The 12859-nt window shown below is 41.2% G+C and overlaps 1 protein-coding gene and 1 long non-coding RNA gene across 4 annotated transcripts in view; one reads left to right on the top strand and one right to left on the bottom strand.

Moving 5' to 3' along the window:
- The window catches only part of slc12a5a (solute carrier family 12 member 5a), a 191302-nt gene that overhangs the window by 45250 nt on the left and 133193 nt on the right, over positions 1–12859 (top strand). The gene's annotated exons all lie outside the window — the stretch shown is intronic.
- Positions 4485–9882, bottom strand: LOC120718677. The gene is made up of 3 exons (XR_005692537.1): positions 9873–9882; positions 5181–5188; positions 4485–5006 (listed from the first exon to the last, which is right to left on the bottom strand). It is a non-coding gene; the product is annotated as an uncharacterized LOC120718677 (long non-coding RNA).

The following is a 12859-nucleotide window of genomic DNA, read 5'->3' as shown; positions in this document are numbered from 1 at the left end:
CAAAACCATTTCAACAACAACCAAACAGCAAATGAGAGCAGGTACACGGACTCCACACAAAGACGTAAACACAGAACGGACCGACGCATCAGAATCAACTTTGTCTTTCTCGGCTTTCTCACCCGACGGCCCGTACACGGACACGCTGTCGGAGCTTAGTGATTCTGATGCGTCCGGTCCGCGCTGTGATTACGTCTTTTTACGCTGATTCTGAGCTGCAGGTTTTGTCTCTCCAACCAAAATTCACCGAGCCAGCAGCAAAAGAAGCAGCAAACTGCGCTTCACATTTGATTAATGTCGTCATGAATTTTGCTGTTTTGTTTCCACGACTATTAAAATCACACTTCATTCACAGCTAGCTCTCTCTCTATCTCTCTCTGTACTTCAAGAACAGTTTCCCGTCTCCAATCTCTGTTTTCTGTATTATTCATTCGCTTATTGCCCACCAGTCTACCCGTTGTTTACAGCGCTGTCTTTTTCTTTTCTTTTTTTCACTTAAATGACCTCACACAAGAAAGCCTATTTTTTTCTGTTGTTCAATACTGAAGAAATTTAAACTTTATATGCAGAACATTGTAGAATATTTTTAAGGTTATCTGCTATAAAAAGCCAGACCAGGAAAATCTCCTTCATGTTTTTCTGTTTTATTCTCAGTTACTTTCACACAAAGGCATCTGCTGTGATGTTCACAATTCTGATGAAGTCAGTACTGATAAATGATCAGAATTATAATATTTCTGACTGTCTGAGGCTAAGTTGAATCGAATCGGGACTTTGAAAACCGGAATCGAATGGATTATAGAAATCAGTGATGATATCCAGCCCTAGTGAGCAGCCTAGGCACGACAGACGTGGATGTAGCTGTAATAGGAAAAGAACTATTGCTAACTTTTCTGTTAAGGCCCGATCCTTCTGAAATTCATAGCCAGTGCTCTGACACGGTGTCATCAATCTTTGAATGCTGAAAAAGCACAGTGTATCCAGAAAAACACATTATATTATATAAATTATTATAAAATTTGTGTGCGCCTAACTTTTGTGCTGGTACGCCTAACCTTTTAAAGTTAGGCGTACCGGTACGCCCATGGTAAAAAGTTAGTCTAGAGCCCTGTCATCCTTGCTAAAGACGGCCGCGAGGTTGTGGTACACGGAAGGAACTACTGATAAATCAGGTGGCTCGGAGGGTTTGCCGGGGGAGAGAGAGAAGTGATTGGGGGCGTGGCAGACTTTAGACAGTTCATGTGGCACTCAGCACTCCATCCCATCACTCGCTCCTTTTCTCCAATCTATCTGAGGGTTATGTTGCAAAAGCCACGATTGACCTAACACGAGTGGGGTCAAAGGAGCCAAAAACACAAAGAAGCATTGCCTTTCAGTGTGGTTCAACCGAATAATCAGCCATGCTGCGCTTACCTTGTTTGAGGTTGAGTAAGCGATGACCGGCTGCTTCGGCGCTGGAACCTTTGTCAAACACAGCTTGAAATGTAGACAAAAAGTCAGCGAAAGTGATCTCAGGGTTAACTTGTAGTTGAGCTTGTGCCCAGGTTGAAGCACAGTCTCGCAGCAACTGAATGAAATATGCGATTTTCACTCCATCACTAGAAAACACATGGGGAAGTTGTCGAAACTGCAAAGAGCACTGCATCAGAAAACCACCACATTTCGCCATCTCCCCTGAAAAAGTCTCTGGTGTGGGTAAGTATCGGTCTAGGGACACCGGTGGAGGAGATGGTGAAGAGGTGGCAGCCGCGAGAACTGACGTTACCTGTGGAGATGAGGCGGAGGATTGATCTTCCATTTGATCTTCCATGCTGAGCGAGGGCCATGATCTTCCATGTCAGCTGAGTGAGGGCCTGGGCTAAAGACGTCACTTCTCCGCTGAGCCGAATCAGCATTTGCTCATGTCGTTGCAATATTTGTTCCAAGGAGACAGCAGCAGGTGTCGCAGAGTCTGCTGAGTCCATAGTTGTGGCTGGACTATTCTGTCACGATGTGGGATGGACTCAAACGCAGACGAGGCAGCTAAAATACAGTTCCGTTTATTGCTATACAACACCAGGTGCGAATATATACAAGTGAGAGGGCAGGGGGAATCCAGGGCACAGGGGAATCCGGAAAAGGAGCTCTTCACACACAAGGGACTTCACAAAACACAGCACACCAGCAACCTTGCACACCCAGGGCTCCCAGGGAAATGGAATTCCTGTTCACAGAAAAATAAGTGATTAAGCCAATGAATCAGCGACGCGAAAAGGCAACAAGAAACTAGTACTCCGGAGCTTACTACCGAGGTTACTCAATAGTCCAGCGACGAGATGTTTCCAGCCACTACCTTAAGTAGTGGATGAGTTTAAGCAATGAGCCACCGGTGTGTGATTAATCTCAGGTGCAAGGGCCAGGGGCAGGTGCCCGCAATGAGCTCCGCCCCGGTGAGACACGGCAAGCGTGAGAGAGGCAGATGTAAACAAGAAACATATGTAGCCAACCTGAGTCAGCCGGGCAGACATGGGGACAGTACCTAATGTGAGTGAAGTTGGCCCCCCCACCTTCTTCAAATCCAACAAAAGTGGTATCAAACGTTTGTGCTACGTTTGTGCTGGTTTGTGCTGCAAAAATTTTCGTTTGTGCTACTATCGTTTTAAAGATATTAATGAAAATGTAAAGGTCAAAAGGTCAACCAGCCCCCCCACATTACCCAAATCAAACAAAATTGATGTTAAACGTTTGTGCTACGTTTGTGCTGGTTTGTGCTGCTAAAATTGTCGTTTGTGCTGCTTCTGTTTTAAAGATATTAATGAAAATGTAAAGGTCAAAAGGTCAACCAGCCCCCCCACATTACCCAAATCAAACAAAATTGATGTCAAACGTTTGTGCTGGTTTGTGCTGCAAAAATGCTTGTTTGTGCTGCTAACATTTTAAAATTTTTAATAAAATAACGTCTTGATGTGTGCTTAATCATCCAGGTAAATAAATCCCAAAAGGTCGATTCTATTTATCTGGACATTTTCAGTTGGAGAAACGTTTCGTCACTCATCCAAGTGACTTCTTCAGTCTCAGCTGACTGCAGGTTTCCCCAACCTTATAAACACATGTGAGTGAAGTTGCCCCCCCTACCTTCTTCAAATCGAACAAAATTGATGTCAAACATTTGTCCTGTAAATTATTTTGTTTGTGTAGGTTATGTTTCCCTAATTTTATAAACAGTACATGTACAGTGAGAGAGAGATGTTACATCTGTCTTCACTTGCATCCCAGTCATAGAAGCGTTGGAGGTAGTTCATAAGAGATTACAGGATCACCCTAACCTCAGCAACAGGACCACTCTCAGCACTGATCAGTTGTGTTTGCTTTTGGAAGTGTGTCTTAATTCCACCTATTTTGCATAAGGGTCAGTACAGGCAGAAACCTAGGTGTGCCATGGGTTCCCATAGGCCCCTGGTCAAAGTCACCAAACCAGTTCGTAAGCAGGTACAGGTGTTGCCAGAAGGGTCCTCAGAGGCACTGCAAGACTGCTTTTCCACCACAGGCTGCTACACACGACAACACCATAGACTTTAAGGAATATACAGAAACTGTTACTGCCTACATCCCAAAATGCATCGATGATGTCACAGAGACCAGGTGTCACGGGTTGCTTAGAGGATCCACTCACAGGACTCATAAGTAGCGTTTAAACAGAGACGGTTTATTTACAGATCTTCACCAAGTGTATGTACAGACAGTGCGGGGTTAGTGCTATATACAAGACGTGAGGGGCAGGGGTCCAGGGCTCCAGGGAAAACAGGGAAATCACACACGCGCTCAGTTCAACCTCTCTCTTCTCCGCTAGTGACCAGTCACTCCTTCCACACTCCACACGGGGAAACACGGGGAATCTAGGAACAAAGAAACACTCGTTAAGTCTCTGAGAGAGAGGCACAGGAAACTTGAGCTAGACGTGTACTGACTAGAGCCTTGAGTTCCACCCCCTGCAAAACAGGGGAGAGAAGGAGAGAGGGGGAGAGAGAGGGGAAAAAGAGAAGAGAAGGAGGGCTAGGAGTGGAGAGATTCTGATCAGCACCTTGCCGATCCTGCAGGTCGTGACACCAGGCCTATCACTGTCCGGGCCAATCAAAAACCATGGCTCACTGGTCAGGTTTAAATGCTCCTAAGGTTGAAAAATGCAAGCCTTCAGAGCCAGGAATTAGGTGAGCCAAAGAACAGCAAGGGCAAACCTGTCACGTGGCATCAGCTACAGCAAAGCTTCAGCGACAACGGCAAGGAATACAAACCATCATAGACTACAAGCCTACTCTGCAGACCGTGGTGACACAATCCCCAGACAGTGTGTGGAGATCCCTTGCCAAAATCAGTACCGCCGTTCCCACATGCCTCAAAGCCTCCACCATCATTACTGTACCCAAGAAGTCATCTACCTCCTGCTTTAAGGACTACCGTCCTGTCAAACTCACCTCCATCATTATGAAGTGCTTTGAGCGGTTAGTCATGCATCAAATCAAATTATCGCTTTCGTCAAAACGCTAAAGTGATGATGGAATTTCAACTGCCCCTTAATCAGCCCTCACACATCTCAACACTAGAGACTCATATGTCAGAGTGCTGTTCATAGACTTCAGTTCAGCCTTCAGCATCATCATTCCCCAGCAACTCATTCACAAACTGGATCTGCTGGGGATCAGCACCTTGCTGTATAACTGGCTGCTAGATTTCTTGACAGGAAGACAGCAGACAGTACGGGTCGACAGCAACAACTCCAGCCCAAGAACACTGAATACGGGGGCTCCCCAAGGATGTGTGTTGAGCCCCCTTCTCTTTACTCTGCTGACCCATGACGAGATCTACTACAGGGGTGAAGTTAACCATCTGGCAGAGTGGTACAGCAACAACAACCTGTCCCTGAATGTGGAGAAGACCAACAGCGACTCTACTTCCTCTGCAAACTGAGAAGCACAAGAGATTCAACCCCCATTATGAGCACCTTCTACAGAGGCACAGTTGAGAGTATCCTCACCAGCTGCATCACTGTGTGGTATGACTCCTGCACTGGGTTCTGCAGGAAAAAATGACAACGGGTAGTGAGAGCAGCTGCATCTGCCTCATCTGGAAGGTCCTCTCCATTACAGGTGACTCCACTCATCCCTTCAGCAGCGTCTTCAGTTTGCTGCCATCAGGAAGGATACTGAAGAGCCTCCGGGCCAGAACACACAGACTGAGAGACAGCTTCGTCCATCGGGCTGTCAGGATGCTGACCATCTCTGAATCGAGAAGGGGGACACAAGGGTACACCTTTCGCCATCCTACAATGCTGTGATTGTAGCCATTCCCCACTTTCTGTGAATGGTACTCATGGCCATTAATCAGTAGGCTTTGATTAGTTGTCATTGATCAATGGTCATAAGAATTTACATACTAACAATCATGGAACTAACCCCCCAGCCCATTGTTCATTCAACGGTGCTGGTTTCCTTCACTATGCAAATGTACTGTTTATAAGGTTGGGGAAACCTGCAGTCAGCTGAGACTGAAGAAGTCACTTGGATGAGTGACGAAACGTTTCTCCAACTGAAAATGTCCAGATAAATAGAATCGACCTTTTGGGATTTACTTACCTGGATGATTAAACACACATCAAGATGTTATTTTATTAAAAATTTTAAAATGTTAGCAGCACAAACAAACATTTTTGCAGCACAAACCAGCACAAACGTTTGACATCAATTTTGTTTGATTCCATTAATATGGGGGGGCTGGTTGACCTCTGTTGACCTCTAGAAATTTTTGTTAATATCTTTAAAATGATAGCAGTACAAACAAAAATTTTTGCAGCACAAACCAGCACAAACGTAGCACAAACGTTTAACATCAATTTTGTTTGATTTGGGTAATGTGGGGGGGCTGGTTGACCTTTTGACCTTTACATTTTCATTAATATCTTTAAAACGATAGTAGCACAAACGAAAATTTTTGCAGCACAAACGTAGCACAAACGTTTGATACCACTTTTGTTGGATTTGAAGAAGGTGGGGGGGCCAACTTCACTCACATTAGTACCTAACCTCTATTAAATGTGACTGAGAAATATTTGTAAATGTAAAATAAAGAAGTTTTGGTGCAAATGAATTAAGTTGTCATTAGGCCTAAGGAGGTAGAAAAAAAGAGATAGCAGAAGCTTTTGGAGTAGCTACATCAACAGTTTGACTGGCAACTTTCTTGAAGAAGAAATGCACTCGCCTACACATCACCTACACATCAGCAATTTTCTGGTAGAATTTGAATTAGAAGTTTGAGCTGCCAATTTTGGCATCGATTTTGATTTTGGCCGTTTGTGATTTAATTTGTAAGAACTGTAATTGACAGTGTACTAATATTTTTGGGGGCTTTTCTTCAAAATAAAACAATTTATTTTATATTTTCTCCAAATCTGGATCAAGTTACAGGTTCTGTAGAGGTGAAATTAACTGTAATCCTCACACTTGTGTCTTCCTTCTGCGGTGGCTCCTTTAAACAAGGGCATAAACTATGCAGGGACCTCTTATCCTCTCCCTCCTCTTGTTTACAAAGTGACTAATGAGCACTTTATTTGTTTATAATTAGAGTGCAGAGAGTTGGTACTAGATGCTGACAGTGCACACTCAAATATAACATGCTTCCATGAACAAAAATTCTTGCCTGCAGATGTAAAGCCACATGTTGGCTGCTTACATTCAGCAAACACACAGAGATACAGGTTCTCCTTTCACATTTAAAATTAATGAATTGGACTTAAGTAAGACAGGATGGGCTTTAATGTACTTTTCTAACCAAATTCATGTTATACAATATTTATATTCTCATTTTAAAAGTCAGGCTTTAACAGTGCTACTGTTTTTGGTTTTGTAATTGTTTCGATGAACACGGAGCTCTATTCTGTATGCAGTTGCAGTGACAACCTTTGAGGACATGTTTACAAAAAAGCAATCGGGAGACATGATGTCATTCCAATGAATTCCTGATTCCTCATCAAATAAACAGAGCCGCCTGCGAGAACCAGGTCCTGCTTATTACAGGTGGTTATGATTCAATCTCACAAAACACTTAAAGAGACAATGAGGTGTTCCTTACGCACATTTCCCAGCTATTGCAACAGTTTTGTTTATTTCCCCATTCAAGCCTATCTCCCCTCAAGGTAGCACAGTTAATAATTTATAAGACCAAAGAAGTGACTTCATTACAACATCCATATAAGCTTAAAACGATCTCTGCTTAAGATAGTTGTGCTATTTCTGAGCCTCTGCAGAACATGACCTGCTGCAAACCAGTTTTTCTTCACTTTCTGATTGTATTCACAAGGATGGCTTGTGCATCACAACAATAAAGAATAATAGTAGTATATTGTGCACACTGAGGGGATAAATAAATTGTTTAATTACTAAATGGTACGCTGAAACAAGTGGTTTATTTATATATATATATATATATATATATATATATATATATATATATATATATATATATATATATATATATTAGGGGTGCAACGATATTCGTATCGATATTGAACCGTTCGATACAGTGCTTTCGGTTCGGTACGCATATGTATCGAACAATACAACATTTGTAATTTTATTTTATCAACTTTCCTTCTGACGATACTGTCTGTGTGGAGCACTCAGTGAATCTGCGTTCGACTACTCCGCCTAGGCTGCACTGTCGAGCGCAGATCCACTGAGCGCTCCACACAGACAGCATAGTCAGAAGGAAGAGCGCAGGGCAAGCTAGCGAGACAGAAGTTAAGCTCTCCTTGCAACATGGCAAATTGAACCTTCCCCACCCTCATTCAGATCTGGCGTTTGGAATTATTTTGGTTTTCATGTGACGTATGACCCTGAAGGTAAGCGCGTCATGGATTAAAGTAAAACCGTATGTTGGATGTGCCACGCAATGCTCAATTACATGGGTGGGAGCTAGTGTGTTAGCGCAGTTAGCTCGTTAACGTGTTGGCCGTCTAGCCCCATGCACAGGGCTATCAGGGGTAGCTCGTTAACGGAGATTTGCCGTGTTGTGGCGTTAAGGTCATTTTAACGAGGTTAACCTGAAAGCACTAGTGGGAACACAACGAATATGACTGCACATTTACGCCGACATCATCCTAGTGCAAAGACAAAAACAACAAGCATGCTACTAACTTTACCAGAGTCATTTAGACAGCTGTTAGCACATGATTCTCCTTATGGGGACCTGATATGTTTAATATGCTGCTGAGAATATAGCCCAGAAGAAGCGGATAGTATAGCTTTTATTTTGGAAAGAGCCATTTCTCTGTAATAAACTCTCTTTTCCAAAGATGAGTGATTCCTCAATCAGATACAGGGCTCGCAAAAGCCCGACGTCCTGGGGCTAGCGATTTTTCCAGTTGGGCTACCAAAATCTATCTCTTCCCTGCCCGTCGGGCTATTGTAGGAAGGAAAAATATATGTCAATGCTTTTGCATTCTTTCGGAAATGTAGCTGGGTAATTATGTCTTTGGCATCGGTGAGCCACTGTCAATATGTGACATATTGAAATCGCGTTTGAATTTGCGCTTGATTTTTTGCTTTCACTTTGCAATCGCGTGAACTGTGTATAGAGAGCGACAGCACTGATCTGTGAGTGATGATAATTTGTGCACCAATTCCTCTGACATCATCTTATCAATCGTTAGCTTACTATGCAAACATGACAAGTGAAATCTCCCGCAGCAAGCTTAAACATGTGAGAGGTTGATCGCGCAGAGAATTGCTGAGCTTATGTGAGTGCGTGTGTAAAAGCAGCAGGATATATATTTTAGTTCTGCTGAGCCAAATAAGACAGGTCAGGGTGAAGAAGTGACAGCCAAAGAAAAGCTTACCACAAAACGGAAAAGTTATGACAAATCAGACTATAAGGCAAAAAGAAAGTGCAGCTTTATGGTTTCATGGACAAAAGAATTTCTGTGGCTGCAATATGACGAGCTAAATAACCAGGGCTGCACATAAGTGGTCCGCAGGTGCGCATTCGCTGTCAAAATAAAAAACACGCACTAGGGTTAGGGTTAAATTTAAAAACTGTACTTTTGAGTTAAAATATATATTTATAATTTTAATAAATGACAAATTAAAAAGGCATGAACATTTTATTTTGTATCGAAAAAATATCGAACCGTGACACCAAAGTATCGAACCGAACCGAACCGTGAATTTTGTGTATCGTTGCACCCCTAATAATATATATATATATATATATATATATATATATATATATATATATATATATATATATATATATATATATATGTATTATTATTATTATTATTATTATTATTAATTTTTTTTTTTTTTTTTTTTTAAGTGTTTTCCTAGTCAAAGGTTTGTTCTGAGAACATTCACAGCTGTCAGCTGAATCCTTATTGATCATGAATTTCAATGCATATTCTCTGGAGTATAAATGAACTGCCACTATATTAAGAACCTGATATAGCTTTAATCTGATGTCCTTCCAGCCAAATGTCACCACCCAGTTTGCACTATTTCTCAGATTGCTCTGAATAGGGGTCTGTGACAAAATGTAACTATGTATTATTAAAAGGTGAGAAATGACTCTGCCCTAAGATGAGTCTTACATATTGAAGGCTCTTAGCAGAAGGGTATACCTGCATGAGACAAGCCCTTGCAGTAGAATTGTAATGCATAAACAGATAATGCAGCTCGGTTTTTTGGGGGGTTTTTTTGTGTGAAATCCTGTAAATTAAAGCTCAAAGTCTGCACTTTAATCATATCCTGATTGTATAATTTAAAACCCACTGTGATGGCACACTGAAACAAAAATGCAAAAATGCAGGGTCTACATTATTTTTTTTTTTTAGTCAGCCACATCACACACGTCTGACAGATGCAGATAAGCTTGCATTTTAATAAATCCAGCTGTCTTTACAGGCTGTGCAACAGCTCGTGTTTTACTCATGCTATTTGGCTGTAAACACAACCCAATGTGCATTTTTATGGCATATTTTATGTGCGTTGCTGCAGTGATCGTGTATTGAACTCTGAGCGTTTCAAAGGAGCATGTGACATACTGCTCAATACTGCGCCTAAACACATACTGTGTAGTTGCTGCTGCACCTGCTAACATTCTGCTCACTCTGTGCCTGCTGTGTAGACTCCACTTAATTGATCCTTTAAAAGAAATACATAATGACTGGGCAATTTAAATGCTATAATTTTATAAGGGGGAATTGTATAACCTGACTGCTATGTTATCAGACTTTTTGTTGAAGAACAGTTACATCCTTTGAATCATATATAATAAAAAATACTATATATAAATACTATAAATATTTATTTTATTTGAATACATGCATCTAAGTTAATTTTGCCATCTGCACAAATCTGTGCAAAACAACATGCTGTTAAAATATTCCACCAAGTCCACCACAAATAAAGCGTCTGAATTGTGTATTTCTATACTGCGAACAGAAACCTTTTCTTTGTGTAACCTCAAATGCTACCCTTAATGTAAAAAGAAACTACTGTGAGAGAAAAAATAACAAGCTATTTGCTAGCAAGACCAGACAGTTTGTTTTGCTGTCAACACCCTGATTGTGATTGGCCAAAAACACCATCACTAAGCTGAACGGTCTAATGTCAGACAGATTGTGGGTATAAAAATGACTGTATGAGGATCAAAGTTACAGTTCTGACCTGCAAAGTATGGCAAAGGAGAAGAAAAGCCACCTTAAAGGCTAAACCCAGGAATGAAGATGCCCCTGAGCTTAATTTGATATGGGAAATCAGAATCAAAGCATCAAAGGTGTGAACTTGTTTTTTAATTACATTACACTCTCTCATGGTACAAAAACACCCTCCAAGATGTGACAGACACCGACATAACAAGGTAAGGTCTCTTGTGCCTTTTTTCTCTCTCTTTGTTAACACTTACTCTATGACATCATCTTATTTTTATTTTCCATTTACTGTCACCCTCTTCCTGTCCACTATACTGAATAATAATTTCTACTATCTTTTGCTGCGTTGCTCTCTCCACTTCTGTCTTACCTTGTTTCTTCTTCTTTCTCCCTCTCTGATGTCCTTTCCACCTGCCCTAAACACTTAACATTATTTTACCTTCTCTTCATCTGGCTTCCATCACTTGATCTGTCACCTCGGTCTGCTGCCTCCAATCTCACTACTCGCCTTCCCAGCTGACTCAGCAGCTGGTTTCTGAGCTTGTACCAGTTTGTGTGTCAGGTGGGAACAGGTGACACCACAGGGCACACACTGACCTCACTGTGTCATTTTCACTCCAGCTCACATCAGGTTTGTTTGAGATGCTGCTTCTCTCCTTGAGGCTGCTTTAAAGCTTGTATGTGCTACTTGAAAAAAATTGAAAAAAGCTACCTAGAGGCACTCCGACTGGGGTTTCGGCTACTGTAAGACTTATTGAATGGCTGTTTTTCAGTATATCTCACTGTGTAATGTTTCCTTAGATTGTGGCATTTGGAGTTCAATGGGCTTTTGAGGAGATAATGGTAGTCATAAATTAAAACACATTAATTCCAACAGATTCAAAAAAATGTGCTTGTTTCTTTTAATCAAAGCTATAAATTATGTGTTATAACGAGATAAAGATAAATGTTTAGTTTACACCCAAAGTACTATTCAAATCTAGAATCTCTAAAGCATTCATTTCTGTCTGTCTCGGCATCTCTTTTTTATTTATTGATACTCATTTTCACAGGACTGTATGCAGACCTGTGAAAATGCACAGGATACTGCACTGTTTCACTTTCTGTTTTGTTATCTGGAAAACTTTGCAGTAAATTACAAAGTCACAAGAGCAGAGCTAGAGAAATTCCTTCTCCTCCATTCTAGATGTCCAATAACTCTGAGGCAAGTGGGTAAGATGTGCTGTAGATGGACTCGCCGTGTGTGTGTGTGTGTGTGTGTGTGTGTGTGTGTGTGTGTGTGTGTGTGTGTGTGTGTGTGTGTGTGTGTCTTCCAAAGATGCCAGAGTTAATCAACAGAAGGGAATTTAATGCCTTTCTGCTTCCTGCTCCAGTGGGCAGTTAAAATTATAGCATTTAGATTCAGAAGCAGATATTCTCAGTTAGCTCTGGCTGGATCTACACCCTGCCTGTGAAAACTTTGGCATCACTTTATCAGCAAGAAGCTTTAATTTGTAGATGTACTTCACTTCACTTCACTACACTTGATGTAAAACACAAATTCCTCGGGTGTCTCTAGCTCCATTTCAGTTTTCGTTATGTGTGTCATTTTTCTGTGAAATCGCAGATCCCAGAAAATTTAACAAGACCACACTGTGAATTTACAGCTTTAGGCTGCAGATGTAATAGTGATGGATGATGGAGTTTTGTGCAGGTTTTGTCCCCTGCAGCTGACAGGGATTTAAATTGTTTAGAAATGAGTTTCACAGAACAAATCTTACTGCAACTTATCATACACTCATTGTCCACTCATTCAAAACTAAGCCAGTAGTTGTGTTTATATGAAGAAATGTTTCATTATGATGAGGTCAATTGTTTATATGCACTTTGATTTTATACAGTCTTTGATGTGTTTAATGGTGTTTGCGTGTGTGCATACAGCTAATCGGAATATGGCAATACCAAAAGTGATGAATATGACATGCTGTCTTTGACATTCACTGAAAATGAGTTTCAGAATGAGAGAATCTATCTATTATAATAAAATAAGCTCTTTGCAGAGGACCACTTTAGCTCAGGAGCTGCAATAACAGAAGCGTATCCATGTGGTCAGGACAGAGGGCAGCTAGAAGAGGATTAGGTTAAATTTTTTTTTTTTGCCTGTCCCGTTTGGATCTTTAGCCATCAGAATTGTTGTCTGAA

This window comes from Simochromis diagramma, unplaced genomic scaffold, assembly GCF_900408965.1.
Source record: "Simochromis diagramma unplaced genomic scaffold, fSimDia1.1 OVJJ01000320.1, whole genome shotgun sequence".
Taxonomy (NCBI): domain Eukaryota; kingdom Metazoa; phylum Chordata; class Actinopteri; order Cichliformes; family Cichlidae; genus Simochromis; species Simochromis diagramma.
Note: the sequence above shows the minus strand (reverse complement) of the source record. Positions and strands in the feature narration are given on the sequence as shown.